Raw genomic sequence first — 7195 nt, forward strand, 5'->3', positions numbered from 1 at the left:
AGATTCCAGATTTTCAAATAGTTGCATCTCGGCCAAATATTGTCCTATCCTAACAAACCATACATCAATGGAAAGCTTATCTATTTAGCTTCATGATTTATAAAGCTCAATTTAAAAAAATTGACCCTTATGACTGGTTTTGTGGTTCAAGATCACAAATATGAAATTAGAGTCATATTGGTCATATGGTACTCTCCAAAATTGCGCCCTAGGGTGACACGGAGTTATTAAGTTATTTTAATTTTCTTTGCATACAAAAGGTATTCTCGTAGCTTAAAAAATATTACGGTTGAACCACTAATGTCACATGGACCATTTTAACAATGTCCTTACCACCTTGATTGTGGTTGTACCCTTGCTGTCTATTGAGGGTCAGAGAGCTCTCGGATTTCATCAAAAATATCTTAATTTGTGTTCCGAAGATGAACGGAGGTCTTATGGGTTTGGAACGACATGAGGATGAGTAATTAATTATATAATTTTCATTTTGAGTGAGCTATCCCTTTAAGAGGGTACACTGTCAGAATCAGAATATGAATGAGCTTTATTGCCAAGTGTGCTAACACACACAGAGAATAAAAAAAGGAGCAAGGTATCTGATGGGTGGGTGATGGCTTCACAAGAAATTTAAACCAGGGTTTCTCAGATCTTGCCCTGGAGGGCCAATGCGCTGCAGAGTTTAGCTCCTAACATGATACAACTCACCTACCTGTGATTTTCTAATGATCCTGAAGACATTGATTAACATTCTCGGGTGTATTTGATTAGGGTTAGAGCTTGGCCTTGTCCAAATACCCACACTTGCGGTCTTTGCACTTGACCACTTGGCTACTTTTATTTATTTAAAGATTTCTTTTTGGCATTTTTGCCTTTAATTTTGATAGGACAGTTCAAAGTTCACAGGAAGTGAAGTGGGGGAGAGAGAGAGAGAGGGGGGGGATCGGGAAAGGTCTGCGAGCTGGGACTCGAACTCACGACACCCAAAGCGCAACGGCGCTGTATGTCGACACGCTACCCACAAGGTTATCGGTGCCGACACCACTTGGCTACTTTGACGTATTTCCTGTATTTCCAAAACATGATGCATGATGGGATAAAATAAGCCCCGAATAGCGCTCCTGAATAGTATTCGAGATAGTGTGGATTTAGTGTGCGTTCAGGGCACTGTGCTTTGGTGTTTTTAAGACCTGGGACAGTCTTGCGCACTTACTTCCTGTCATGTGCATGCGCTGTCAAGTGGCCAAGACCGCAAGTGTGGGTATTTGGACAAGGCATCTGCAGGAAAGTGGATCTTGTGGAGCAGATTTGAGGATCCCTGCTCTAAACTATACTTTTTAATAGTTTTTAGAGACAGGGTAATTAACATCCATTTCTTATGTGATCCCCATTTTCAACTTACCACAGTTGTCATGCACAAAATACAGATAATATTAACCATCCATCTCCTCATTGCACTGTCATTCTCCATTATAGACTTGCTAGATGTCATCTGTCCCCATCAGTGCTGTGAAAGCTTGTCTTCAGCTCTTCAGTCATCAAACTCTCTTAAAGAGTTGGACCTGAGTAACAATGCCCTGCAGGATTCAGGGGTGAATCTGCTTTCTGCTGGACTGAAGAGTTCACACTGTCAACTGAACATACTAAGGTTTGACTTTCACAATGACATATTTATGTATGTGACACACCAAGCAAAGTCCATTGCCATCAACACTGATTATATAATGTGAGGAATGTTGTTCCTACAATACGCTATATTCTAAAAAAATGAATGAATACATATACAGTGCCTGTAGAAAATCATCATACCGTGTGAAAACCTTTTCCTTTTGTCACATTACAATAAAATATAATAAATAAAATAAATTGAGTCTAACTTTTTTGAGCTGCATGTACACATTATAACCCTCATAATTAAAGTAAAAATATAATTTAAAAAACTTCTGGAGGATTATTAAAAATTAATCAGTGAAACGCCTGGTTTGGTAAAGTGATCAGCCCCTTAGAGTATACCATTATAAACTTGCTCAGGTGAAAGCAATCAACTTCCAGATTAAACACCAGGCTAATTTCCCCACCTGACATCAATAGTAGTGGTGTTTATTACTTGAGAATAAAATGAGTGAAACGTTTCTTGAAGATTCCACTGTTAGTAGTGCATGGTATGGCAAAGAATTAACCATGGTTGGGAAAGTGCTTTCAAAAGACCTCTGGGATAAAGTTGTAGAAAGGCACAAGTTAGGAGAAGGCTACAAAAACATTTCAAAGGCTTTAGCTATCCCTCAGAGTACTGTTCAGAGCATCATTAAGAAGTGGAAAGCGTATGTCACCACCAGCACATGTGGATGACAGAGCCAGGAGGACATTGATAAGAGAAGCTACCACGAGGCCAAAGGCAGCTTTGAAGGACTTACAAGGCTTTATGGCTGTCTGGTCATTCGGTGCATGTGACAACTATCTCCCAAGCTTTACACAAATCTGGCCTGTATGGCAGGGTGGCATGAAAGAAGCCTTTCCTAAAAAAGTGTCACACACAGTCTCATTTGCGCTATGCAAAAACACATTTGGAAGAGTCTGATGCCTTCTGGCAAAAGGTGCTATGGTCTGATGAGACCAAAATTGACCTTTTTGGACTGAACTCCAAGCGCTATGTTTGGCGAAAAGCAAACACAGCACACCACTGAAAACACACCATACCTACTATGAAGTATTGCAAGTGTTTCTCTTCAGCTGGGACTGGGCGATTGTTCAGGATTGAAGGGAAAATGGATGCTGCCAAGTACATCCAAATTCTTGAGGAATACCTGTGTCCCTCTGCTAGACAGCTGAAGACGGGCAGGTCATTCACCTTCCAACACTACAATGACCCTAAACATACTGCCAAAACAACAACGAAATGGCTTAAGGATAAGAAGGTGAATGTCCTTGAGTGGCCAAGTCAGAACCGTGACTTAAATCCTATCGAAACTCTGTGGCTGGATTTGAAGAGAGCTGTCCATTGCCGCTAACCACAGAATTTGACTGAACTTGAGCAATTCTGGCAGGAAGAATGGGCAAATATTCCCCAATCAAGGTATGCAAAGCTAGTACAGACATATCCAAAAAGACTGACGGCTGTAATTAAAGCAAAAGTTGGCTCTACGAAGTACTAAATCAAGGGAATGATGACTTTTCCAACCCTGTTATTGTTTTTGTTTTTTTGTTTTTTTATTAATTTGCTGAACGTATTTGGTTACTAACGTAACCTCGGTTCCCTGAGATTCTGGAACGAGTACTGCGTCTGCTAAGATGCTATGGGGAAAAACTCATTTTTCTCAGATGACTGAAGCCTTTTCAATAACGCAGTGTAACTGCACGGCCGTTGGTTCGTGCAGTGAATTAAAAACGAACCATAAAAATGAACGATAGCACGGCTAGTTACGCAGTATTTGTTCCCGTATCTCAGGGAACCGAGGTTACATTAGTAACCGAGTACGTTCCCTATCGATACTTCACTCGTACTGCGTCTGCTAAAACGCTATGGGGAACCAGTACAATCCCGCCGTGCTATGCTTGAGGAACGACTCATGCTTGAACTTGCCTTAAGCACCATAAGGGGCCCAGAAGGACTAAGTAATTAGCAGGGAAGACCCGCAGGAGACAATAGGGCCAAGCACGCAGAGGTCGGTCCGGCCTCAAGAATCGTTCCAAGAAAACTCCATACAGCCTCGGCACTCAGTGAGGGCCAAGAGCATACAAGAAGGAGGGCAAAGCCTAAGCACTGGTTTGACAAGAATGAGCCCATTATGCAGAAAGGACCCGGGCCTGTAAGGCCGGAACGTCCAGATTATAGAACCTGGCAAATGTGGACGGCGAGGCCCAGCCGGCCACCGCACAGATCTCTGCAATGAACACACCACTAGACCACTCCCAAGACGAGGCTATGCCTCTAGTCGAGTGGGCTCTTACTCCCATGGGGCAGTGTAGGCCCAAGGAGAAGTATGCTAGTGCAATAGCGTCGACTATCTTGTGTTCGGAAGCCCTTCGGTGCGGCCACCGAAGCATATAAAGAGTTGTTCAGACTGCCTAAATGGGGCAGAACGCTAAATATAAGTCTTTAATTCCCTGACGGGGCAGAGTAACTTCAACTTCTGGTCATCCTCCAAGGGAGGAAGCGCCGATAGAGTTATAACCTGTGCCCTGAACGGAGTGGAGAGCACTTTAGGTGCCTTGGCTTCAGGATGACCTTAGAGTCATTGGGCCCGAACTCAAGGCAGGTGGGGCTCACAGAGAGCGCCTGCAGATCACCCATACGCTTTACTGATGGCAACGTTAGTAGCAGAGCAGTTTTTAGCATCAGGGAACGAAGGTCAATGGATTGTAGCGGCTCAAAGGGAGGGCTCTTTAGGGGAGAAGGGGAGAAGTCCGACCACTTAGAAGTGTAGAGGCGTCTCGTAGATGGAGCTCTAACTTGAGAGATTGTATTTAGTATGCTCTCTGGGAGGTACGCAGGCTCCCATCGAGAGGACAAAAGTGCAGAGCCCACAGCTCGGGCTGGGGGTGCCATATCGTTCTGTTCGCCTGAGAGAGGAGGTCCGGCCTCAGGGGAATGGGCCATGGAGCTGCTACCTGCAGCTGGGACAGCTCTGCGAACCAGTGATGGTTCCTCCAGTTCTACTAAAAGAACCTTGTGCTCTTGTTCCCTGATTCGCCTGATTACCTGTGGGATCAGGGCGATTGGGGGAAAAGCATAAAAGAGGAAGTTAGGCCAGTCGTGGACCAACGTGTCCGTGTCCTTCGAGAAATAAGTTGGGCAATGAGAGTTGTTTTTTGAGGCGAAGAGGTCAACCTCTGCCTTGCCAAAGATCTCCCAGATTTTATAAACCGTTAGCGGGTGGAGCATCCACTCGTCTGAAGGGACCTTGCTCCGAGATAGCATATCTGCTCCTTGGTTCAACTTTCCCAGCACATGCGCCGCACTCAGCGAACACACGTTGGTCTGAGCCCATTCCAAGAGGCGCTCTACTAGAATAAAGAGGAGCTTTGAGGAGAGTTCTCCCTGGCGATTTATGTAGGACACTAACATCATGCTGTCCGATCTGACCAGGACGTGGTGTCCCCTCAGGTCTGGCAGGAAGGTGCGAAGGCCCAAACATACCGCCAGCATTTCTGGAGGCGACCACTCTAGTCCCAGCTCCTCCACAGCCTTAGACAGGACACGGAATAGTTCGGCGTCCATGCCTGGCTTGGGATCGCTGGGCTCCGCAGACGGCGGGTGGTCGGGGTCGTTGGTCGAGCCTGACAGACTGTCGTCCAGCGCGTCACACTCACTCCCACCAAACGAGATCAGGTCGCTCGCAGCTGCAGAGGAACACTGGTCTGGCTGGGAGAATAGGACGGGACAAGCCTCTCTATGAGGAGAGAGCGAGGCACGGGGGGTCGAGGCCAGTGTGGGCTTGCTCGTCTCCGGGCGCCGAGGTCCTCTGCCCCGCTGTTTTTTCCTCGCAGGTTCCTGGGAGGAAGAAAACGAGAGGACGCGAGGGACGGGGTCGCTTTCTGAAAAGAAAGCCAACCGCGAGCGCAGAGAGGAGAGATTCATATCCTCGCTCTTTTAAAAGCTCTTTTAGTAATTCGCCGGATGGTGGCAGGGGATCTAGGAGACCGGCGCTGCTGCGGGCGCTGAAGGCGAGATCAGCCGAGCAGAGAGAGGTCTTGAAGCTTCGCCGTGGAAATGCCTCACAGCGGATCAACTCTCGTAGTATCAGCAAAGATCGTCATCGTTGCTGAAGGAGAAGAAATCTGAGGATCCTATGGTGATATGCCCACTTATATAGCCAGATTGCCCTGCCCGCTCTGGCGGGCTTTGTCGCCATAGGCTTGTGCAGCTCCGCTGCCAAGCAATTGGTTCGTTTTTAATTCACTGCACGAACCAACGACCGTGCAGTTACACTGCGTTATTGAAAAGGCTTCAGTCATCGGAGAAAAAGGAGCTTTTCCCCATAGTGTCTTAGCAGACGCAGTATGAGTGAAGTATCGATAGGGAACTGTTGTGTTTTTTCTTTTGTTTTGATGTTGTAAGACCAAAATTGTAAATAAAGCTGGAAAAGTTATTTCGAATGGGGTTTGATTTCAGGCTGTATGACAAAGTAAATATTTCAAAGGGGAATGATGATTTTCTATAGGCACTGTATAGCAGCTGTGGTAACAATCTATTCCTGTTGAGTTTTTTTTTATGTGACCAAACTGACTAATTAAAATCTGGTCGATTTAGCCTCTTCTTGTCAACTAACAATTAGTCAACTATTTAGCTTGCATACATCAATGTTGTTTTGGGTGAACTTTTTATATTGATGGGACTAAATTGCAATGAAGTATACAGCATGTATATGCATGTATATACATTATACAGCATGACATTGTGTTTTTGCAGAAATATTACAAATTGTTCATATTAAATATTCTTGAAAATAATGTGGTATAAAGAGAGGGAACATTGAAAATAAAACATTATGAAATATGAGATTAAACTATGTTAAAAAAAAATTACAAATTTATCTTAAGTTAAACTCTCCAATAATGAGTCCTTTTTGACCCTGGAGATAATTGAGTTCTAACACAGATCCTACAGTAATGCATGAGTTTGATGAAAGTTAATCAAGAAATAGTGGTGAAAAGTAATGTGAGAGGAGACACTCTGGGGTGCATTTCCCGAAAGCAACTATGGTCACAAGTTCCGTCATTACCAATAGTGTTCAGTGGAACTTACCACAATAGTTAGCTAATGATGCTTTTGGGAAACACACCCCTGATTGGGTGATCCACAAATGATCTGCAAATCAGCATAAATTATGCATCTGGAGGTAATGGAAGGACTATTTACAAATAAACAAATCACCAGTGGTGGACCCAGTACACAAACCAAATACTTGGGTTAAATATAACAATGATTTAAAATGTAGTGACAAAAGTTTCTCAAAATAAAAAATCTGGTAGAGTACAGATACTTGGAAAAATGTACTTAAGTACAGTAACAAAGTGAAAATACTTTATTGCTGTCCACCACTGCAACTCAGTTGCAACTTAAAGGGGTCATATGATGCTTTTTTAAAGATCATTATTTTGTGTATTTGGTGTAACAGAATATGTTGACATGCTTTAATGTTCAAAAAACACATTATTTTTCAAATACTGTACATTATTGTAACCCCTGAAAACGAAT

At 44.0% G+C, this 7195-nt stretch overlaps 1 pseudogene; it reads left to right on the forward strand.

Moving 5' to 3' along the window:
• The window catches only part of LOC107749626 (NACHT, LRR and PYD domains-containing protein 12-like), a 28889-nt pseudogene that overhangs the window by 13227 nt on the left and 8467 nt on the right, over nucleotides 1-7195 (forward strand).

Source organism: Sinocyclocheilus rhinocerous, unplaced genomic scaffold (assembly GCF_001515625.1).
Source record: "Sinocyclocheilus rhinocerous isolate Xijiao unplaced genomic scaffold, SAMN03320098_v1.1 scaffold701, whole genome shotgun sequence".
In the NCBI taxonomy this organism is placed as follows: Eukaryota; Metazoa; Chordata; class Actinopteri; order Cypriniformes; family Cyprinidae; genus Sinocyclocheilus; species Sinocyclocheilus rhinocerous.